Source organism: Falco naumanni, chromosome 6, assembly GCF_017639655.2.
Source record: "Falco naumanni isolate bFalNau1 chromosome 6, bFalNau1.pat, whole genome shotgun sequence".
In the NCBI taxonomy this organism is placed as follows: domain Eukaryota; kingdom Metazoa; phylum Chordata; class Aves; order Falconiformes; family Falconidae; genus Falco; species Falco naumanni.
Genome location: NC_054059.1, coordinates 90,491,039 through 90,515,480, shown reverse-complemented (window position 1 = coordinate 90,515,480; position 24,442 = coordinate 90,491,039). Strand labels below are relative to the sequence as shown.

General features: G+C 43.8%; 1 protein-coding gene across 6 annotated transcripts in view; it reads left to right on the top strand.

Annotated features, from left to right (window-relative positions):
• Nucleotides 1-24,442, top strand: part of COMMD1 (copper metabolism domain containing 1) — a 79,509-nt gene that overhangs the window by 25,582 nt on the left and 29,485 nt on the right. The window contains exons 3-4 of one of the 6 annotated variants that reach the window (XR_005828635.1): nucleotides 287-416; nucleotides 2,101-2,244. The exons of 3 other annotated variants lie outside the window; for them this stretch is intronic. The gene's annotated coding sequence lies outside the window, so the exon portion shown is untranslated. Of the gene's footprint in view, nucleotides 1-286; nucleotides 417-2,100; nucleotides 2,245-5,941; nucleotides 6,054-24,442 lie in introns of all 6 variants that reach the window. 2 more of the 6 variants (XR_005828634.1, XR_005828636.1) reach the window with 2 other exon arrangements.

Genomic DNA, 24,442 nt, shown 5'->3' with positions numbered 1-24,442 from the left:
AGTATACTTTTGGGGAGGTCAGAATTGTTTCTGACTTGTTAATTATATATGTTCTACACAAATTTAGGTTGAAGTTTGTATCGACTGTGCTATAAGCAAATGCTAAGCTGAATTCACGCACGTTGACAAGTATTAAAATTGAACATGCTGTCACAGTGTAATAAAAAAATCTTAGGATTTAGCTTCTGTAAATCTCATTACCTTGCTAGGATTACAGACTGAATGCTGCCGAGGATCTGTTGGTGTTTTCACGTTTTTGTAAGCATGGGTCTCTTGGTCTCCCTAGGCTGCTGTTATCTCCAGCGATGGCTTTCACCGCTGAAGAAAGGTCAGATCAAGAAAACGTCATGAGCAGACTCATGCTATGGGGAGGAAGGATTATGGCTGCGCTTGCTTTTGCCTCCCTGTGACTCCAGGTCAGGCTGCTTCAGAGCTATCACTGCAAATGACTTCAGATAATGGACTTTCAGTCTTTTTTATGTAGGAACTGCTCTGGAAAGACAAACTGCCTTTTGTAGGATGTCAGTGTGGGCAAAGCGATGCATAGGGAGATGAAAAGCAGTCCTGAGTACTCAAACCAAAATAAGCGCAGCCTGGCCTGCGAAGGGGAAGGAAAAACAACCGCCAAACCATTTTTCCTTTCCAGCCTTAATCCATTTTAATCTTTGTAGTTATTAACATTATCAGAAATACTGTCCCAGGCAAAAATGGGAAAGCGCAGGCATTTAGAAGCCGAATCGATCAACTTAACCTCAATGGGCTTAATACTTTCATGTGATTAAAAATATAAAACCCGGTAAGTAGAAGTGAGTGGAAAAAAATCACCTTTGTGGCCAAGCTGAATGTAATCACTTGAGCTTTTGTTCACCTTGGAAATTTATGAGCTGGAGGGAACAGTTACATAAGGCAGTGCCAGTGCAAAAGCAAATAAAAACCAGAGGGCAACAGGTCACTCAGCACAGGGAAAACTAGAACACAGTTGACTGACTTAACTCAGATATTTCCTTAGTCCTCTGCATGGCACTCTCTGTAGTCTTTTGCTTTGAGAGTTCAATTTTTGTCACCTTCTCCTGAAAGCAAAGTGAAATTTGGGGAACAAGAAGAGAATTTTGCTATTTGTGGCTGTTAGGATTTTTAAGTGTAGCATGTTACGGAGGTAAGAGCATTAATTTGAGATACCATATAACTGTCTTGACTTGAATTGTCACTTTTCCACTGTATATATTTGACAAAGTTTTCTCATGAGCACGCCAGCTGTTCATCTTATACAAAGCAAGGATATTCTACAATTAGTGATACTAATAGTTCCCGTCCCTGTTTATTTGTGCCGTGTGTGCAGGCACATACGCACATACATTCCTTGTCAACTGTTTTTACTCTGGAACTGGACTTGCTGAAGCAGTTGAACAGAACAACTTGTGAGACACAAATATGTTTGTTGCTGAGCTCAGGGTATTATGAGGAGAATTCTGGATTAATTGAAGGTGAGCTGTATGAAGATGGTTGTTACCATAATGACGCATATTTACTGCCTTTCATCTGCCTAAATTCAGTTTCAGTCCCAGACACTTGAAATTTTTTACCTTCTCAGAAAATACGTTGAGTTCTTGGACGTTATAGTAGGGAAGTTGCCATCAGTTATGTATCTCATGCGATCAGTGAGGATTTTGTAACCAGACATCCTCCTGCAACAGTAAAATGTTGCATAGCTTTGATGAAACACCTTCCAGAGCCATCTCTTGCAGCCTTGGGACACAGACTGTGATGAGGCTGGGACAAGGGCAGCTGGCTTCAACAGACTTGTCTCCAGCAAGTGCATTTTATCACTCGGTTCCACTTTTTGTCTGGAGTTGATGCTATACATTTACTAGTTAGTCAGAAAGACCTGTTCTTCCTTCTTATCTTCCTTAGGTTGTCCCTGTCTGCTTGTGGCTTTTCTGAAAGTCCTCCTGCTCATTTTCTCCTAGCTCCCTTGCCACCAGAAGTGGTTGGTACACTTTTGGAACATATCCTTAGCTAACAGCCCTCAATCCTTATCCTGGCTCCCCTACTGAAAGTATTTCTGTTAACTTTTCAACCTTTTCTTTGCCATTCCTGCAGTGCTGGGGTAGGTCACCTCGAGAGTTTGTGGTGGTCCACACTTTGAGATCTTCAAGACTCAAGCTGGATAAAGTCACTGCAGTCAGACGTGCAGTCAGGGTCTCTGCCACAACAGACCTGAGCATTTGGCCCGCAGACTTTCAGGTGAAGCAGGTGGTTTCATGCTCCTTGTTGATTTGATCTAGTCGTTGTGTGCATTTCAGTTCCTTCTCTAGTCACTAAACCGCACGTGGAAGATTGCGCTAAGAGCATGTTCCTGTTGCTTTTGTACTCTGTGCTTTAGTTCAGTCTGAATGCATGAACTTCTGGGTTGGGAGTTTGGTTTCAGTGGAGGGAGAGCAGTTGTTTGGGAGCCATGATGCTGGAAGGGGCTTGGGGGGGTGGCAAAAAAAGCTGATGGCATTTAAAGAGTACGCATTGCAGAGGCTGGGTGCAAAGATGGCTGTTGGGCTTCAAAACCTCCACAGCTCTGGCTCTGTTCTCTAACAAGAAAGTGCCTGTGTCACTAATGAGCTTAGAGGATGCCTGTGAGTTTCTGGTGCTTCATTATCACTTTGCGTTAAGTGGGTAATTCGGAGACCCTAGGTTGCGTAGCCCCCATCACCAAAGGGATCGCTTGATTTGAGGCAGGTTGGCAGAGAGCTTCAATGTGCCGCTCGCACTACTGCTGTTGTGTAAATAATCACAGGCGACTCTGCTGTCTGTGCAATCCCCCACTACCATGGACTTAGAGTCGTATAGGGACTGGCGGCAAATGTGCAAATCGAGGCATTGCTTTTGCACAAAATGCCATGTGCAGACTGGCACCCTTTGGCTGTATGAGCTTGCTCTCAAACGCCTCGTCAGCACTTCTGCCTTCCTTGGAGCACGTGGCCTGGCCTGGGTTGATGCCAGAGGGTAGAGAAGCAGCTCTGCATTTCCCACGTCTACCAAGCAGCTAGAGGCTCAGCCCTGCTGCAGCAAAACCAGGCTTTAATTGAGGCGAAACGTAGTGTAAGGCTTGGAAAGATGGGGCTTTAATGGATGAAGTGGAAGGTCTTTGGAGATTCACAGAAGGTGAGATGAAACTGAAAAGGAAAAGTTGATTAAAAAATACCACCATTTCTCAATTGGCTAATACCAAGCCTAGGGCAGGAGGCAGAGGGGACCACGCTTGGCCGATGGCGTCGATTCCTGGCTTATTAAAAAGCAACTGTGCAACACAAAAATTGGGTCTGTTTGCTGCCGTGTTGCCAACTGCTGAGGACTCAGAGGGAGCGTGGCTGGTGTTAGGCCTCCTGGGGTAAAATACACAGGAGTTAGTTATTTCTTTTGGTACTGCCTACCTTTTGTAAAACCAGCAGCACGTAGTTTGCGTGTGAAAGTGACTCTGTTCTGTTTTCTGAATTAACTTCCCTTGGGATAAATATTTTACATGCAATATATTTACCCCAGGAGGCCTTCAAGGAAGGGGAACGTGGTTGAAGGACAAAAATTGTAATCTCCACTAGCTTCTTTTTAACAGGAGTCACAGGTTTTGCTTGATTCTCAAAAAACATTTTAAAAAGGGGGAACTTTATTGCTGGAGAGCCTCTATACAGCAAATCAAAATGACTGGCTTCTTTGTTTCTTCCCTCTGGTGTTGCTGGCCATCTGTGTTCTTCAAAAAACCGGAATGCCAACATTACCAAGTAATTTGTTCTTAGAAAACTCAGGAGGAAAAAAAAAAAAAAAAAAAAAAAAAGGAGTTATGAACATCAGTGCCCACTGCATTGGCTGACAAAGCATCTTGTTTTTACAGGCCTAGCCTGGCCAAATAAATTTTAAATTGTATTTTGCCAATTGGCCAGCCTTCCCACTCTTGGCACTGTGCCACATTGCTGCTGAAAAATGCTTTGGAGATCCTTCCAGGTTTGTCATGGTCTCTCTTGAGAGCCGTGAATATTAGTGTTCAGGGTGTAAATAAGAACAAGTTCTTCCTTAATTTGTTTTAATTGGCAAGAGCTGCTGTGGGAGAAGGTATCAGAAGATACAAAATTGGACAGCTAGCCCATAACTGGGGAGAAACACTTGTCTCTTACACCCTTCTTTGCTGCTTAATCCTTTGGATTATCTTTATTCTGTCTAAATATATATACATATATATATACAGTCTTCAAAAAAGCTTTGACTGTGCAAGAATTGATCTGACAAAAAAATCAACACAGCCCAGTAGCAAGACTGCTGCAAACCGTACCGTTAAACTCGCCGTGTTTCTCTGCATGTATTAGGGTTTTTCTGAGGGAAGAGCGAACCTCTATCATTTCTTTTGAGCAGCTTGTATGTTATCTGCCAGCAGCTTTGTTTTTCACCTTTCTTCACAAATTGAATTCCCACGTGATGAACAGTTCTATTAATACATCAGGCAGCAGAAGGCATGGGCAACAGGAGAATGCAATTCGTAGGCAGTTTGCAGTGTAATTTTTTTACGGAAGAGATACTTCTCTGCTAATTTCTAGCAAGCAGTGGCTTTCTGTCCTTCTAGTGCTTCTACTTGTGTGTCTTGTCCTAGTTAAAAATGAGAAAAAGGTAAGCATCACTATTTTTTCCTTCCTTTTCTTCTTATCATTCCATTTACAAAATCTCTTAACTGAGTGATTTCACTGGTAGCTGCTGGAATTTGCTGGTGTACAAAACTGTCCCTGGCAATCAGTAACTGAGCATTAACTCTGAGGTATTATGAGCTCCCTGTTCAGAGATGTAGTTAATCAGCATGTGAAATGCTTGGAATACTACCCCGCTGTGTTTGTACAGAAGCAAACTCATTCCCGCTGCAGATGCTCTTGCTGCTGTCACTGTGTACTACTGGCAGTGGTACCTCGGGGCTTCTAGGTGCCAGCAAAGAAATTCTGGGAGAGGCTTACGCCCCTTCCCAAGGGAGTGAACGAAGACTGTAGGAAACAAGGCTCTTTTTGCAGATACCAGCTTCTGTGGTGTATAGGTCAGCTTTTCTGCAGATGGCTGGTGGGAGTTTGCACCAGAGAAGCTCAAATACTTCATCTCCATTTGCATGTTCGCTTACCTCCGTATTAAATTTGTGTTACAGGTGCACCTTAGTACATTGGCCTTTGTTTCATCTTGTTAAAAACATAGACTAAAAGGAAGGCAGTAATAGAACTGCCACGGAAAATCACACATGGGTCTTGGGTGGTAGTTTTGGGTTACAGGTCTTTTTCTTGCAGCAACGTGGACCTTTTGTTACTTGTTCTCACCAGCATGCTGCCCCGGTAGTTAGGCATTTACAGAGCTCAGAATGGCTGAGTCCAAATGAATTTTTTTTGTTCCCCACCCTTTTTTTTTCCCCACCAAGTTGTTTTAGGACTGGATCAGTTTGTTGAAGGGACAGGGTGGAGGTAAAATTGAGCAAAAGGAATGGAGAACTCTGCCCTGCCGTGAAAGAAGTGCTCGTTTAAACTTACGTGTTCAAAGGATCACGCCTTTTAAATCCTAGCTGGTGGACTCTTGAACATGAAAAGTAAAACACCTTTCCCTGAGCACTAAGGGTAACCTTTCCAAAGTGCTAGCTTCTCTTCAAAGAACGGAGGAGGAATAGAAAATGAGAGACACAGCTGTTGGATGAGTTTGATATTGTAGACTTAATGTGCAGAAGAGTGGAAAAGGTATCTGTTTTGGAAATGATCTAAAGTGGTATCTGGAGGTGGGAACCTGCTAAGATTGCAAGAACAGAGGAATCTTGGTATTTTAGCAGTGTTAGTATTCTTTGTTTCTAGAAAATTTCTTAGCTACCTACATTCGTGACAGTCATTAACAAGAAACAGGATTGAAATACTTTTCCTATTGCTTGTCTGATTATTTTCTCCAGTGTTAGGTGGGGAAATACAGCAAGCCGAACCACAAATTTGGCTGAGTTGCCTGGAGTGATGCTAGAAGTCTGGGAACAGCAAGGAGTACAGTTGAGCAGCAAGTGAGTTCAAGTGAGTTCTGACTTAGTCACAGCTTTAATAAATAAACTGGTTCATTGTTTGGGGTTTTGTTGGTGTTTTTTATTATTCAGTGGTTACAAGAAGTTGACTACTGTCAACAATTTCATCATCAGAATAGCTTTCCCTGTTTCCTTGCCTGCCTCTGTTCCTTTTTTTTTTTTTTTTTTTTCCTTCTTTTGAAAATACTGAGGCAGTGAGTTGAAGCGTAAGTTTCCCTGATTTTCTTTGAAAGGAGATTGTTGGGAGGAGATCACTGGCAGTGCTTTCGGTTAAGACATCATTGTCCTATTTACTGCTTTGGAAGTTGAGGAAATGACTAGTTTGAACATAATTCCAAGAGCAAGCCCTCTTCATTTAGAAAGAGATTCTAGCTTACAAAAGATACAAAACAACCCTTTGATTAAGAAACCTCTCTAAGCTGTAATTTTGCATAGACCTTGACACAAGGTGGGTTTTTTTCTGTCCTCCTTCTAAATTGTCAGTTGCAGAACTCCACAAAGATAATCAGACATGCAAATCTGTGATATATTTTTAGTTTAACTGGCTGATCTGTATTCATTAATATGTTAATAAGACAAGGGAAGCATAATTTAAATTGCATATGCTTAATTTGGTTAATAAATGCTTGAAATATACTCCCACTTTTCAAAGTAACCATAAAAATGATGCAAGTTTTTCAGGGTTGTTTTTTTTTATTTTAAGTCACAAGAAGGGTATAAAGCCTCTTGTTTTAAGGACAAAAGTAAGCTTGTAGTGCTTTTTACCCTGACCTTGCACGGTCAAAGGATGCCTGCTGAATTTTAGTCCTCCTTGTATGCATTGTCACATTCCTAATGATTTAATTATAACAAATAATAAATTGATCAGCGGAGACCTAGTGAAGATTACAGCGTTGTAATCCAAGTTCCCAAACTCTACGAGGTGGATGGAGTTAGATAGGCAGATACAAGATGGAAAGAACAAAGTTTCCTTGCGTTCAAATATGGCTAATCTCCTCCGATGCAAATCGGGGGCATGCTTGCAGTGGCCTAACCAAATGAGATGCTCAGAAATTACTACTGGAAGTCAAATAAATGCTCAAAGAGCTTCTGAACCTTCGTTGAACATGCAAAGCTGCTATAATACCTATTTCTTTAAATCTCTGAAGTGATATTTGAAAGCTTACAGGCACGAAACTTTTCAGTCAATTGATTCCATTCCTGTTGAATCGCTCTCAGAAGCGGAGCTGTGCTTTAAGAGCTATTAAAAAAATTTCATTCCATTTAACCTGCAAATAGGCCACAGGACTTAAAAAAGCTATTATCAAACCCATTTTTGCATTATTATTATTAAGACTACAGCCTGGAAGGCAGCATCTTAAAAGAACTTGGCACTGAGGAGAGTCTCTAGCTCACCGCAATGTATATAGTTACACTGGCCCGACTTACTTGGTCTGAAGTAATGAGGCATGACAGATCATGAGTGCAGTGCATCATGTTCCGAACCAATAACCCCTTTCAGAAAATTACGTTTGTGCTCTAAGCAGTCATTTTGAGTTATCTGCAGCTAATTTTAAACTGCCTGCTTTTATGGTAATGGAGCGCTTGCGTTTCCCAGTAAATACCACCATGATGCTGAGACGGCTATAAAGTGCATCTGTCTGGGAAAAAGCTCAAGTCTGATCAAACTTAATTAGACTGGAATCCGTTCCTGCCTACAACTATCTTGATTATGTGATGAGAACAAACACGACACTTGACAGAATTGGCTTTTGTGATAGCTAGTGTCACGAGGATGTGATAAAGGGCTGTGGAGTCACATGCTCGCTCCCGCTGAAGGTGCAGGCATGGGCAACAGCATCTTCCTGGAGTGTTTCTCTTCTTACTGACCCTTTCCACTAGAAAAGATACCGACTGAATCCAGGCAACTTCTGTGTGTAGCAAAACGTGCTTGTTTCCCACGTTGCTGTTGCTGTTGCTGTCCTGTGGTGTTTAGGTCGCCGCTGATGGAGCAGTTTGCGTCCAGCTGTAGCTTGCTGGGGAGCACGTGGAGGAAGCCAGGCTGTTCGAGGGAGCGGTAGATCTGGTTTGGTTTAGGTGTCTGCCTTGGACTGTTTTCTCGAAGGATCTGTTCCCACAGGCTCCAAAGGGAAGCAAGCAGTACTGGCCCAGCTCTAGGGGCCTGAAGTTTGATGAGATGGATCGTACCCTTTGTCCGAACTGCATACTGATTAATGGTGGCTGAACAACCGCTCCGCTCAGATGGACGGTATGGATAAACCTTGTTGCTTGGTTCAGTTCAGGGCAGATAAGGCAAAATGTCTCAGCCTTTGATTTCTAGGAAGCAAAATCAAAAGAGAAAGGCAGCTCCTCCCTTTGTACCAGGGAAGAGTAGTCAAGTGAATGTCATTAAACTCCATCAGCTAAAGAAGCGTAGGCTGCTGGGTGACAGAGACCTGCATTTGCATTAAATCGAAACACTCAGGGTTAAATTAATGCAAGACATAAATGAAAGGATGAAGAAACCCTCTTTAAAGGGGTTTCGTTTCTTAAAGTCCTATTAAGCAAGCATTAGGTTTGCAGAGCAGAAGTACTTAGAGGTTTGAAAATGCCAAATTGCTCTGCATGGCCGTTAACAGCGCTGATAAGCATGATCGGGAGCGCTGAAATACCATTGTGGTCTGGCTATGATGTGTGACCGAGCCACTTTGAGTTGTAACGCTTTCCTCTGCAAACACACTGAGTCATGCTTAGTGGATGCTAAGGCCAAAGAATGAGCAGAAAGACAATACCCCCACCTGAGAACAAGGCTTTGAAAGTGGACAAATCAATTGGTTTCAAGGACCTTCTCTCTTGGCAGGGGGTGGGGAGAAAAAGAGAAAGGCTTGTTTTTCCAGGTGCAGAGCTTGGAGATCAAAGAGGCTTGCGCGCCTGCCTCTGAAGGAGGCTGTTCCCCAGAGCTGCTGGAGGAGAGCTTAGCTTGAGGGGCTTGTGGGGTTGGATGGTGCTGCCACATCCCGGTGACCCTGAGGTTGTCTGGGGGACTTGCCACAATGTTGGCTTGCCACAATCCTCATGCAGAAGCTACCTGGTAAGAAAACCGTGTTTAGCAAATCTCATTATTTTATTCTAAACCATTGGCTTTTCCCCTGCACAGGCAGTACTTTATTTCAAGGAGCATTGGACGTTGCTTTTCTGTCATTGCCTTTTGGAAGAGGATTTTTGGAAGGGGCTGTCAGAGGTATGATGCTGTGCTCCAAGCCTGCGACACAGTCTCATTCCTTCTGCCCCTTGTGCGCGTCTTGCAGCCCCTGTTTGAATGGCAGGTACAGCTCTCCACGAGCTCTCCTGGCTCCCAGGAGAGGTTTCCACTCCTTTCTCTCAGGGCAGTAAGCAGAGCGCTGGGCCAGAGGGCTGAGTATCGCAGGCACTTGCACATGCAAAGGGGATGTGAGAAATTTGCTGTTGGCCAGGAACTTGCACGTGACTTCAGGTGCGTGCTGTGCTCTGGGTCAGCCTGGCTCACAGTTTCCCATCCTAGGAAGTGACAGCGGCGCCCAACAACTCCCCCTGCGCTCGGAGGACTGGGCATCCTCCTTTCAGCAGAGAGTTGTGACCAGGGCGCTGGCGTCGTTGCCTCGCCACATTCCCCGTCTGGCACCATTCCTTGCTTGAGCGCGGCTCCTCTGCACCCTCCTTTCTTTTATGCCCTCTGCTTGGCTCTGGTTGTGTGTTTGTGTTTTCTCCCACACTGCTGCTGTTTCATTCACTGCCCAGAATAATAAAGGGCTTGTTGAAAGGGTGCTGCTAATTTGTCTTCCTCATTCATTATGTCTTTATTTATTTAATATTTGTTTTCAGTGTGCATTGAATATAATATTACGCTTTTCTTCACCGTTTATTTTAATAGTATTTATTAGTTTGGAGACTCTTACGCAAACCCTCTTACTGCCGTAAAAGTATCATAAATAAATAGTTATCGGTTATGATGGTGTTATAATTCCCCTTTCAAGGATACAATCTGAAAGCAGAAAACATAAATATAAGGATTTCCACTAATTCTGATGCGCAGTTTGAAAATACCCTCAACCTGAGTTCCCAGAGTGCTAAGCCTTGGTGGTACAGCCGGCATACGTTTCTGATTGCGCAGCCACGGCTGTGATGGACATCAGTCCTGCAAACCAGACCCCACATGCCTCAGACTGAGCCCGGAGAACACACAGTGAGTGACCACCTGGAAAAATATTGTTGGCTTGACTTGCCTGCCATTTCATGGGCTTTCCTGTAAAGGCACAGACCAGTTCTCCAGGGTATCGTTCAGCTGGTCTAACTGTAAGGTCCTTCTTTCTCTCCCTGCAGTTCCCCATCTGCTTTGCTCCGCACCTCTGGCTTCTGCACGACGAGGGAGCCTGGGCAGCCCACGGCCTGCCTCGCTACACAGCCCCCATTCATTGCCTGGGCAGTGCCTGCAAGAGTTCGCCGGGAAAATAAATAGCATCAGGTCTTGACATGGCAGCCTGTGTTACAGCGCACACGCAAAAGGGCAGAAGGTTATTTAAGGTTGCCTGGCGACTGTAATGCCCACATTTTCTGTATTTTAATAACTTTGTGTTGTAGTGCTCATGTTCTTTAATACAGTTTTCAAGAATGGGTTTGGAAAGGGTTTCTTAAGACTACGCACGCAGAGGCTTGCACCTCCTATATGCACATGAGAACATTTACCTGTGGGCAAATAAGTTTGCTTAATGGCTGCATGCAAATAAAGGCAGAACACTCATGATATTCATAAGCCACTGGACAAAGTATTAGCAGGATTCTTCCAGCCAAAGAAAATCTGAGCTAGAGGTATATTGGAGCAGAATATTAATACCTCCCCATCCAAAATCTGGGAAAATGCTTTCAGCACTTCTTTTCTTTCCCCATTGTTAGAACCTAGGTCAAATGCTGCCTTTTATCTGAAGTGGTTTGCCTGGAGACTTGTGCTCCGTGAGTGTATGTATTATCCAGCCTCATCCTTCCTTAACATCTTCCTTTCTTCCAAATTTTGAAGTGTGAAGCAAATAGCATTTTATACATAGTGAAATTTAATCATGCGATTATATTGTATGCACTCTAGTCAATAAGGTGAAGCTCAGGCTTAGCTAAGGGAGTAGGCAATCATGCAGAAAAATCTTATTTTTACTGATGCAGTAGGATAGGTGTAATGCATCTGTGCTTTTTGAAACCAGAGCCTGCCCAGCTGTGACTGAAGTCCATCCTGGGCAGTTGCTGCTCTTTTTTGCTTGGCGAAAGTGAGTATTTTGCAAGGCTGGAAAGGTAGGCGAGGAGTACATTATAGAACAATCAGCACTGGGCTCTGTTTGTCCAAGAAAGCGTCTCATCTGTGACAGAGGAGAAAGGTTGTTTTCTTTGGAACATCTCTAGAAGGTCATTCAATGTGTGGCAAGCCGACATGCAGGGTTTGCTTTCGAGATACTCTGCTGCTTTTATGAACGATGCGCCATGACCTGAAGATTGCCCAGGGTTTGCTGGTAGACAGGGGACTGCTCCCAGGGTTAGCTGCTACATGGAGGACTGCTCGAGAAGGGGCCATTGGGAGTAGGAGGCCCTAGGAGAGATGCCCAAGCCAGAGTCCTGGCGAGGGCTTGGAGCCCAGCAGGTCCAGAGGTACAGGTCACCACTCAGCTGTGGCAGTGTACTCCTTGCTGTGTGTGAGTCCTATTTCTCACTTGCCTTTCTCTGCCTGTTCTGCTTTCGTTTCTTCTGCTGCTTCTCTTTACCCTTCTGCCCCCGCACCCTCAGGGTGCTCCTCTGCCTCTTTCCTCCCTCTTTTCATCCCCTTGGCCTCCTCCTTGCTCTCAGACTTGGTTCTTTGTTTTGGTTTCGCAGAGCTACCTAGGATTTTTTCTTTATTGGCATTGTGCAGCACAGCAGAGGGCTGTAAACCATCCCATGTCAACCAGCCCATGACCACATGAAAGCACAAAGGGAAGATCCCCAGGATCTTGGGGAAGATTTGGGTTTGCAAGGTGTCTCCACATGCTGTCTTTCTATGTCATTGTACTGAGACCAGCACTGTGATGTGGAAATCGTGTATTCTTCTTGCATTCTTCTTGCACTGTGGCAAAGCTTATTTTTCTAGGAAGTTCTGAATAGATTAAGTTGTGTTGTTGGGCTTGTGTGTGTGTGGTTTTTTGTCTTTTTGGGGTTTTTTTTAAAGTAGTGTATGAAATCTTCACTTGAAAGCGTGGACGAAACTGTAGTAGTTCTTCTGTGGATTTAGTGAACCGCAATGTCAAAGCAGAGCTTTAAAAACAGGGATGGAACATCAAGGAATTACTTGGCACCTGCATGTTCTAATGTATTCTAAATAATGAGCTTTATGTGGTAAGTTTATGTAACTGAGCTGTATAATTTTGTTCATGATGATGATTATGCCGAGAATCAGCTTTGCTAGTCGAGATACACGTGAACACAACATAGGCTTATTACCCTGGAGACCTGGTTAGCAGTAGTGCTGGAATTGGGCAGAGGACAGCTTAAAAGTAAGCATATTTGCATTTTAAGTGAGCTGTAGTTGCCCTGAAGGTATGCAAACCGCTCTCAATGATAATTGTACGTCAGGCTGTATGAACGATGCTGCATGCTAACGCTCCAACATGTGGCTCGAGGGCACGTGAGGACACTGGTTCTTCTTTCTGATGTTTTTTTCTCCTCTGGACTAGTGGGCCATGTGGCAGTCTCAGCTTCAAACAGGATGCCATCAGGGAGTTTAGTAGATGTACCGAGAGAATCATTTGTGCCTGTGTTGGATGAGGTGTTCAGATGTCTCATTAAATATCCGCAAACCAAAGGGTCATCATCTCTTCCCTCTGAGCCCCCTTACTTCATCCGTCATCTCTTGTAGCCGGCACAAAAATCTTCCTCTTTAGACCTTCACGTTTGAGTTGGACTTACTTGAAAATAGGTTCTGAGAACTGAAGATCGACACATACGAACAAACGGGTCCATTTATTTAGAGAAGACTAGCTCTGTATGTTGCATATGGAAATAGATATTTATTTTTTTCTCTTCCTTTCCCAGTGGTAAACATACTTCACACTACAAGCATTGTTAATGCAAAGCCCAGCATCCTGTTGACACTCGATATTTTTGACAGAGGCAAGGGTTGGGTCACCGGGGTGGATGGAACATGACTTATTGTGCTTAAAACAGACATGCTCAAATTTCTTACACTTGAAATTATGAAGAAGCCTTTTGTCTGTAGTTTCTCTCTCCTCTTTGTACAAACACATCTTTATCTCTCAGGCTTGTGTTTAGACTTTAGACTTGGCTGGTTATTAGAGACAAACCAGGTGGAAAGCAGTGAGTGAGAAGTTGAGGAAAAGATGTGGCTTTTTTGGATCAAAGCAAAGTGCTTTATGTATACAGGCTGTGTTTCTGGACAAGCAGGAGGACTGTCATGTCCTTCCAGGGTACTTTTGGGTATTAAAGTGGTAGCGCAAGAGTGTAAACAGGAAAAATACGTCGTAGAATTATGGGTGTGTTGCATCACCAGAGAAGATGCCTTCATGCACAGTGAGTGCTGTGCTGTGCTCATGGGTGGAAAGAGTCAGGCTTTACAAAGCTAATGGCATATCTCCATGCCCCTGATAAATTCTGAATATATTTGCTTTCATATGCAGCCTTCATTTGCATAAACATCTGGGTATAACAAGCTTTTCTGGCTTTTCCTGCTCTTCACTTTGTCTCCTCTTCCTTCTTACCTCTGAAATTTTCACTCCAATTTGAGTCATTGCAATGTGTCAGGTACTCTTGTAACACCCCCTCGCAGACGTACATGCCCATGGACTTTTATTTTTTTTGGAAACCTGTGTTCAAACTCAGAAGGCTGCACCCTACCAACTTGCTTTATGTAGGTGTACAGGAGCGAAGTATCAGTTACTGACGTGGAAGGAAATTTCCAGGGTGGAGGCAGCCCTGGAGGTACCTGGGGAGCATTTCTTCTGAGGTTCCTGCAAGACTAGGAATCTGGCTATTTCAATGGAAATCCAGTAGTCACTAGAAATGCAGAGGTCTGCTTGACTCGTGTTAGTACCAATGCTATATGTGTTCCCTTTGATTTACTTTTTATTTCTGTCATATTAAAAATGTCACACGTGGGTAATAATTCTTTATGTGTCTCAGCACAGGGGTGGGATACAGATAGTTGTTTCCGTGTTAGGGATGGAGATGGGGGAGAATGCAGAGCTTATCATTTGCTAGTTCATCATCAAAGTCACTGTTTGCATTAAATATTTGCCATAGCAGTGCTTCCCTGTCCACAGCTCCCTTTGTTTGTCTCGCTCCTCACAGGAGTACAGGGAAACAGAAATTCTTCACTTCTTCCTAGGTGTGGAAGTGAGGTGGGTTAGTCCCATACACCACGCTTGTGAACGATGGGTCCCAATCCTGGCCTTACAAAGGTGCTGTTGCGTACTCTATTTGTATCTGCAAAGATTTTACTTTTCCTCTAGTATTTCATTTCTAATAATTCCTAGGTTAAGAGCATGTTTTAAGGGGAGGGGAGACAGTACGTACTGTTTTTGAAGTACCAGATTGCTTATTAGTGTAAGCACCATCACCCTGGATGGTTTCATACCCAGAAACCTTGAACACAATCATCATCACTAGGTTTTTGGAGTGTTAAACAAAATAGCTATCTCCCCCCCGCCCCCGCCAAAGTTGCAGGATCTTTTCTCTTGCAAGAATATTTTTCCATTGTGCACTTGCCTCCCCTTTCTTTTTCCACCCAAGGAAATAAGAATCCAAAAAGGGAGCCTCAGAGCCTGTCTCATTTGAAACATCTCCAGATTTCTGTCTTGCTGTCACTGTCGTTGCGACAGCGTTGCAGTCAGGTACCATGGTGATTTTAAACACTTGTCACACTGCCTGCATGTACTTGTCAAATATTTTTTATGGTTTTTTTATTGCTTTGATTCCAAGATGATTAAACAACAGGCGTATCTAATTCCCACTGCAATGTCAATGCTATTTACCGTAGAAGAAACTAATTTTTAATTATTTGCTTAGTGCTTATCAGTGCTTTATTCCTTTGTACTGTTTTAGCTTCAAGAGAACAGCTTCTGACATGGGAATCTGCCTGTGGAAAAGTGCTGCTCACTTTTACAAAAGAAATACAAATGGTTCCTTTCTTCTACAAAGGTGTTTCAAATGAACACTGGTAAGGAACTCTTTTGTACTTCTGCTTTGAAAGTAGAAATACAAAACGACACAATATCCCAACTTCCCTGGCCTTTAATTTATTCAGGAAGCAATTATTACTGGTCTTGTTCTGAAACCTGAAACAGAATTTTCTAAAACTGGGGAAAAGGCATTGCATACAAACCTCAAGGCGATGGCCACAGGTGTGAGAGCAGAACCAGCTCAGAATTGTGTTTAGACAATGCCATTGGCACCAGGGGAGGTATCATTTTCCTTCCCTGCGTGGCAAAGCCTCCTGTGATTCCAGAATCATGTTGGAGTTACAGGTACAACAGTATCCTACTCCTTAAGGGGCAGGAGGGTGGTTAGTGCTGTGATTTAGCTAATACTATCCTGGAAAAAATTGCCGCACAGGTTAAGATTGAAATTATGCATCGTGCTTGAGTGGGTCTGACAAACTGCCACAGCTGAGAGGTTTTAGTTCTCTCTCCCTCTCTCTGCTCCTTTCCTCTCCCAGAAAGAATTTGCCTGCTTTACCGGGTTGATTTTTGGCCAGGTTAGTGGACAGCATGACTCACAGAAGACTCCACTGGTTGCCAGCACTGGCAAAGGGGGGTTTCTGGAATGGGGAGAGGACCTCCGTTTGGCTGCCTTGCGCGACTCGAGGAGGCTCTGCTAGGAAGCTTGCTCAAAGTGATGGTGCTCACAAGCTGGCTGCGGTGGTCATGATTCTGAGGGGTCCCTCCTGCCTCTGAACCGATGCTGCAGTTACTAGTTCTTCCTAACCTGAAGCATACTTTGTTCTCAACAATCAAAATAAGCTCAAGGGGCTAAATTCGGTAGAGTAAACAAACAAATTAATGAGAACTTCAACTATAAGCATACCCTAATCCATTTGTTTTTTCTCCTGTTCCATGGGTCACGTAAGGACCGAGTGGCCAGAAGCACTAAAAAGTAACTTACTGTATACCAGGAAGCTTGGGGCAGGGATAAATCTGTTGGGTGGAATAGCTTTCTCCTGGGAGAACTCTTGAGAATATAAACATTAAAACACAGACGATCCGGTTCTGTTATATTTAAATATAACTTGTCATGTTGGCTTGACAAAGGCTAATTTTCACTATCTAAAGTAAAAGGGACCTTTTACTCCTGTTTGGGGGGTGTTACTTGTTTCTAATCTCAGGATCAGAGATTCAAAATAGTTTCTTTTTTTTTTTTACTCCTGCAAAAAGAAATCCACAAGCCTGTTGCCATGGGCTTGAGGAAGATAATTCTATTGAATTTCACAGAAAGGATCCTGTTTCACTGTGGATTTATGAGGAGCTTAAAAGACTGAAGCTAAGTCATACTAGCATTAATTAGATTTCAAAATTGAGTGGTAGATATGTATTAAAAAAAAAAAATCAGCTGCCAGGAATATATGGAGCTGACTGAATATAGAAACACATGAAAGATACAGTGGACCATCAGCTAAAAAAACTTCCATCAGAGAAAATCTACTAAGAATTAGTGCCAGTAGACGTTTGATCCCGCTGTGTCTCCATCCCTTTTGCATGCCAGAGTCACGGGTTTGTAGGCTTTTCCCAGGGCTGGTTCTGTGCATCAGACAAGTGCCATGGAGAAGGACACGTGGACTTTGCCCCCCGTTCTGTTGGGCTGGGTGAAGATACAGGGTGCCGAATACAACGTGAAGAACAGAGCATTTCAAATGTGAAATGATGAGATAGATGTTGCGTTCACATTGAAATAGCCTCCCGTGAAGGAGCACCTAGGTGCTGGCAGCCCTGCCGAGTCATTTCTCCTGCAGAGCTCTGCTAGGGCATGCAGCACCTACCTGGAGTCAGGCTTCCTGGGGCAAAGCCCTGCCGTTTTTTTGTTCTTTCACCCAATCCTCTGTCCCTAAGGCTGTCCTCGGTTTTTGTAAAATAGTACGGAGGGAGAGGAGAGGCTCTAGGTGATGAGTTACGGCTCTGTTCTACTAATGCCTTGTATTTCACTGAGGATGCAACTGAAAACTGGCAATATCACTTGCTCAAAGAGATCCTGTTACAGCAGGAATTTTGAAAATATTGCAGTGGTTTATTTACTTTCGTGAGGACTTCAGTTCCAGCTTTTCTGTGTGATGTTTCTCTTCCTTAGCGTGGCCTCGTTACACGGGCTGCCTGTTTTCCTGCTACCCAGGGGCTTGGGACAGTGTCTGGAAATGTGAATTATAGTGAAAGGAATGGAATTACTTGGGTTTTAGTTTGTTCCCCCTCCCACCAACAGCTGCTGAAGGAGGGGATTTGCTTTCAAAGTACAGTGCCAGAACATCAGCAAAATTTCTGACAGATGCTCTTCTCCTGAGACATGGCAGTACTTGTTCTTCTTCAACTTGGCTGGACCTACAGCAGTCTGCATCTGCAAGTAATTTGGGTTTTTTTTTTCTCTTATTATGGATCCTGATACACTTACAGACCTTTTGGCTGTTCCTTAAAGTTTGTTGATAGTGGGAACAGGTTCGTGGAGGTTGTTCCAGGGTGCCAGAGGTAACCTTGGGAAAGATCTTTTTCCAGGGGGATACAAAATCAACGTGACCTGATGGAGCGTCTGAATAAAAACAGTGAAGAAACCAGGAACTAAACAAAAAAATTCAAGCAACTGCCTCCAAGAAGTGCAAGGTGACAGCTGGGAAGATTCGTGCCCTACCTAATCTTTGGTGACTAACATTGCTTCTGAACGGCGCGTGTCTGAACAGAGTCCCGTCTCTGTGGGTGCCTTGGCAGCGGCTGCCCTGGGCACCACCGTTACCTGGGCTGGCTGCGAACAGCCCTCAGCGCCGTTCGTCCTGCAGATATTTGTAAAAGGCTGTTGGTTGTTCAGCTGGCATCTCAAAAAGCCGTCTTCCAAGTTCGACTGCTGCAGGGAAGAGAAGTTTCTTTGTGATACTAATACGCGCGCTTACCGCCTGTCCTTGGTGAGGACACAGTTTGTCACCTTTTCCTGTCCTGCTCCTTCTTGGTCTGGGCTCCCTCCGGAGTCGCACACAGCCGTGCCCTGAGTGGCAGCATTTTCCTGCATCTTTTTGGTAGGTCACACTGTTAAATCTTTTTGTTGCTGGTGGCAAGAAGGGGGTCAAAAGGAAGGGTGCGCTAGGAAAGGGATTTCTGCTGAGGTGCTTCTTTGTCTCATCTTATCTCGGTGACATTGTAATAGCGGCGCCTGTAACATCATCCTTAAATAAAAGCTGAGAGTTTGCTGATTGTGTGTTGGAGGGGTGTCCTGTTTCGACCTGTGCAAAGCGGAATTACTTCATCTTTTACTCTTCAACTTCTCAGACTGTTTGTAAAATAAGATGGAAATTCAAGAGAGGCGTAATTTTGTGTTAAAGGTTATGCATTTATAGAATTTGTAATTGAAATAATGGAAAAATATTTTTTTTAATTAAAAAAAAGAGGGTATCTGTCCCTCTGATGCTCTAAATTAAACAAAATCTTCATCCACAAATCGGTCAGCTGTCGCCAACAGAAATATTTCTGTGTGACTCTTGAGTAGTTTTCTGAACTTGCAACCAAAGATGCGTATGCTTCTGCCAAAAACAATTAAACCTCTTTAATTCTGTTTTCATTTCTCTTTCTTTCCTTTGCCTGAGACTGTTCTGCCTTTATTAATCTTTAGCAAGTGTATCTTTCCATCAGTGCTTTCACAGTGAATACCAGTTATAGTAAGAAAGTTTTATTGTAGGTTTAATAAAGTGACTTAACCATCCTATATTGTAAAACTGTAGGAAGCTGGCGCATCGCGTTGCTCGCTGTGTGGTGGCTGGGGCAGAAGGGACTTGGTTTGGCAGCATGGCTGTGACGACAGGCAGAATTAAACCCAGTTTGGTTTATTTTTTCTATTGAAAAATGTCAGTGTATGCTAAAAAAGAACCATCTATTCAGCTTTCAAATGTGATCTACAATGGTCAAATTAGTTCCTTTCCATCTGAGCCGGCGCTGTCTCACAGAGTTTCCCCGTTAGGGATAAATCCACGGGAATGCTGCTGACCTGTCTGCATCCTGGACTCCCAGCTTGCCTTGGTCTGCCTTGCCTCTTCATCCTGTGCCCTCCTTGGGGGGAACTGTGTGACCAAGGGCAGCCCTGCTGATACTCAGAAACCTCCTTAAAAAACATACAAGTACATGCACAGGTCAAAAAGAGGGGAATTTTAGTTGAGGTTTTCTTGATAATTTTTGTTGATACAGTTTACTGTGAACTGTTGTTACAGTTAACAGAAATAAATTTTCTGTTGATGGTAAACCAGACAAAGTGTTGTGTACTTTTGGTTTTTAGGAGATTTGTGCGTATAAAATATATACCTTTGAAATCACGCATCAGCAAATTCATTGCTAAGGCAAAAACCCTGGCTGGATTTCATTGTGGTGCTTTCCGTGGAAGGAGCCGTCTTGGCAAATCCTGTAGTGCAAATGATACCAAGTTAAAGAGACTTTTCAAATTCTCACGTTGTGGTGTGGCCACCATGGAGGAAGGACTGCTGGCACAGGCTCTGCCGGCTGGGCTGAGGAGTTCCTGACCACCAAGCTCTGAGTTTCTATCTCTGTCTAGGTTTAGGAGCAGCAGCGACCAGGGGCTTCCTCAGGAAGATTTAATGAACGCGGCTGGCTTAGATACGAAGCGCAGGAGGCCGTGCTGAGGGTTTCTGCTGGCAGGAAAGCTGCCACTGCACAGCCTTCCTCTTCAGCCCTCTGCCCGGGTGCTGAGGGAGAGGCTGGAGCCTTGAATTTCACGTCGCTTTCCAAACATCCACGCATCCGTGTTGTCATACTCTGCGTGTTATTTGCATGGCCAAAAATACCCAGCAAACTAAACCAGGAAAAGGTGGTGAGGTGGTGGCCGGTGGCTGAATGGCGCAGCCCAGCCAGCATGGACCAAGCGTTTGGCTTTGGGACAGTGAGAGCCACAGGTCACAGCGGCCAGGTTTTAAAGCTTCGGGTTTGTTTCTGTTCTTCCCAGCATGCGGAAAGCTTTGTTTTTGTAGTGTTTCTGGAGAATGACTAAAAAGAAGGTTAAATTCTTTCAGGACAAGTTAATTGTATCTGATCGGGGAGGGGCAGGGGCAGGGAAGTCTTTTGTGCTTCTCTCTAAAATGCATTTTAAGTGAAAGATAAAGAAAATCAATAAACAATGAAGGAGATGAGGCTATTTCTGTCATTTGCTATTCTGCCTTCTGTCCCACGCGCACATGCTGTAATTTATCGTAGCGTAAGGTTGGTTCAACACCGGGTGTAAAACATTTATAAATTAATTCGTCAAAGTGTGGTGTTGCAGAGGTGTGGAACGGTGTGCACAGAGCCTGGCAGGGGGACAAAGCCCTTTTCCCTGGCATCGCGGTGGCTGGGTAGCTGGGGGTCAGGGGAGTCTCCCTCTTTTTTTCCAGCAGGGAAAGAGATTTTCCTACAAAATTAGGCTTCTCTCACCTTGGCTTGCTTGGTGTCTGGTGAAAGAAGAGTAGCGGGGGAGAACGTCTCGTGAGGAAGAACCGCAACAGCATCTCCTATAAAGGAGATCATGTATTTTTATATTAAAATTTAAAAATAATTCAGTGTTTAAATGTAGTACCTTTTGGCTTTGCTACCTGAAAAATACGGGCCTGATGGCTAAAACTTGGCTTGCCTTGTGCTTTATTTATTCAGCTCGCTCTTCGGCTTGTTCCTGTGGGAAGAAACAGGTCTTTTGTTGTTTTCTGGGTGCTGAATTGCAGCCCTTGGTACGGTGCCTGGTTGTAGGGTCGCGTCTCACAGGAAAGGGGCTTTTGTCTGCTGCAGAGCAGCGGGCTGAGCCCTTGCGGGCAGCGCTGGCCACCAACTGCTGGCACCTGGGTTTTCAGTGCTGCGCATGGTGTCCGCTGCGGGCCGTTTCCAGCCACTTCTTGCCAACTCGCTAATCAAGATGCTGATGCCTGTTACGGGTTACAAATATGTCCTTGAAAAAGGTTTTGGGGCAGGGTATGTTCTCCCAGAGAGAGGGCTTGTTTTTATCAAGGTGGCATCCACCGTAGTGTTGCACCAGAGCTCTGTGCCATGGTAGCCACCCATGACATCCCCATGTCAGGATGCCACGTGGTTCCTCAGCCATGGTGTATCCAGGTCACCCAGAAGCTTTACAGACATTTTGTGAACCAGCCCAGCCCCTCATCCCGGTGTCGTTCCTGGCTTCCACCTCTGAGGGAGAAAGGCTTACACCACCTGTTCAGGTAGGCATAATTGGTTTGGACTTTGTTTTCTGGGCAACACACATTAATTGTGTGGCGAGGCTTTTATTGGCAATATGTGTTTGCTTTTCTGTCGTTAAGTTAGTCGGGCACCGGTACACAGTCGCTTGATTTGAGGCAAGTTAACTGGGGAGACACAGCATATTGCCATCTTCTGAAGTTGCCTCAGACTCGCCCCGGTGGCAGATTTTGCCTCTTTATTTAGCGAACGTCTGTGACGTTTGACAGATTGCAGCCTGTGCCATTCGGCGATGCTTTTTCCTCGTGTTGTGCTGGGCTGAAGTCTCCTGCGTGCATTTTCTTGTGCTACTGGTTAGCAACATTGAAAGACTCTTACATGTTTCTAAGCTGTTTCCATCAGTGTCCTGGGGTTTTGTTGTTGTTTATAAAGAACAAAAAAGCTGAGGTGAGCTACGCTTTCCCATACCATATCCAGTCTTTCACCTGTGTTCAGGTTTTCACGCTACTGTTGAGAAAGAAAAATCAAAATACCTGACATTTCATTATCATATCATATATATGATATGATATATATATCAATATCATATATATTCAGAAATTAATGCAATAACTGTTACGGAAAGTTTCCATCACAGACCTGATATGGAGTTAGTGGCGAGTGTTAAAGATTGCAAATCATTTGTAGCTCGTGATATGGATTTCTCGAGCACGGGCCGTGTTGCACAGGGACCGCTCCGTTTCAGAGCGCTCATTTCAAGCGAGCACGGCACTGCCCCTCGGCAGCAGCGTGTGCCTGGTTTGAGAAGACACGAGAGATGTCCATCGCTCATCCCCGAGGGGATAAGCTTCATTTGCTAGGAGGGGGTTTAATACATTTGGAGACCCTTCTGGCACGGTTAAATAGGTTCTTGCTAAGACAGACTGAATTTTTATTTACTCTGAGTGAATACTTTGAGAAGAGAATTAATCTCGTCTCTTCTTGAAGAAGTCAAAAACGTTCAGGATCGAAATCAAGGTGCTAAATTACATGGAAGCGCTGGCTGGGGGCTTGCCCGCTGCGTTGCCTGCTCCAGCACCGATGCTGAACACCCTGTGTTGCTGACACGGAGCTGTCGGAGCATGGCTCCTTGTGCGCTCAGGAGGATGCAACACCAACACCCAATGCACTCTAAGCTTATAGGTGATACTTTTATTCAAGTATATTAACGAATACTTTTGTGAACAGAGCAGTTTAGATAAATAGTGCGTGGTTAGGGTCCAGTAAAAGCTGTATTTTATGAAATCATCAGCCTTGTAAAAATGATCAAAATTATAGCTTAGGCATTTAGCAATCTGTTTTTTATTAGTTGTAAGTGAAAGTACCTATTTCTAAGAATTCCTTTTGTTACTTTAGTGATAAATGTTGCACAATGCCAAAATATTTAATGATCACTGTTATTCAGAAAAATTGGAATTCATTGCAAATTTAGAAAAATATTCTGATATTTGATGCTTATTTTATTACTAAGCTGTGCTGCAAAAATAACTGTTACCCATTCAAAGGATATTTAATTCTTAAAATTAGCTGTGGGTGCTCTCTGTCTTTAAGGAGGGAGAAACTGATGGTGTTCACTATTTATCCAGCTGTCTTCCCACACCTCCCTCGAGTACTTAAACTATATACAAATAACCACTTAATGCTCCATTTTACATTGTTTTAATTAAATGCATCTCTTCGTCCTCTAATTATCTTCAGGCATCGGTCATTCTGCTGGTTTTTAGGGTCTTTCTGGAGAAGGTTGTTGACTCGCCCTTCACTTGCAGAGATAAATTATGAACTGCTCTACGTTCCTGTTGAGCTGAAGCCTTATGAACCTGCTCTTAATAATTTCTATTTCTGACAATGTATTTGGTAGAAAGGCATTGTACAGCATAATATATTTCAAAGCAAGAAACATGCAAAGTACAGAAATTACCAGCAAGTAACTTTGCACCAGGGTTTAGTAAGGGTTGTTCTTTAACTGTGGCTACACAAAAAGATTCTTCTTCAATAGTATGTCAGCCAATATAAGCAGTAGTACTTGGGCCAAAAAAAAAAACAAATCAGGGAACTGGGGGGTGAAGTTTTGCCAAGAAATGGGATATTTTAAAGTAGTGTAGCAGATGGACATAGTAGACTGATAATCTGCAAATCTGAGTTGATTTCTAGGATTTGTGGTGGGGGTTATCTGTGTGGGTGAGATGCCCAAGTCTGCCAATGAAACCATCTCTATAGAAAAAATGGTAACAAAGCTTCCGTGACACGTTTGGCATGATTAAACCATCCAGTAAATACCCTGGTAGTGGAAGAGGTAATTTTTGAAACATGGAACTTGAACATTTAACACCACTGTGGAGAAAAGCAGATTGTTTAAGCAGGGATGTTTTAACGAAAAGCCTCATTGGAAGTCGTGGTCTTTTCCTGTGTCCATCCTGTATTTTTGAGAGTTGTCTGTGAATTACTTAAATTACAGTTACTTAAAATATTTTCAGTTTTGGGTTTGTTCTGGAGCTTAATTTGGGATGCTCAATGACAAGCTTCAGGGGGAGTATTTGTAGTCCCGTGCTTTGAGGAGAGAGTCAACAACTGATAATCCAGGACCAGTTCAGGCTGAACTTGTGGAATTGTTACTATAATATATCCTACCCTTTCATTGATGCATAGAATCATTTAGGTTGAAAAAGACCTTTGCGATCATCGAGTCCAACTGTTCGCCCAGCACTGCCAAGGCCACCACTAACCCATGTCCCCAAGCACCGCATCTATGCGCTTTTTAAACGCCCCCGGGACGGCGACTCAACCGCCTCCCTGTGCAGCCTGTTCCAGTGCTTGACCACCCTTCCAGTCAGGAAACTTTTCCTAATATCCAATCTAAAGCTCCCCTGGAGCAGCTTGAGGCCATTTCCACTTGTTCTGTTGGTTGTTGTCTGGGAGAAGATACTTGAAGAGCTAATTAACCATTTTC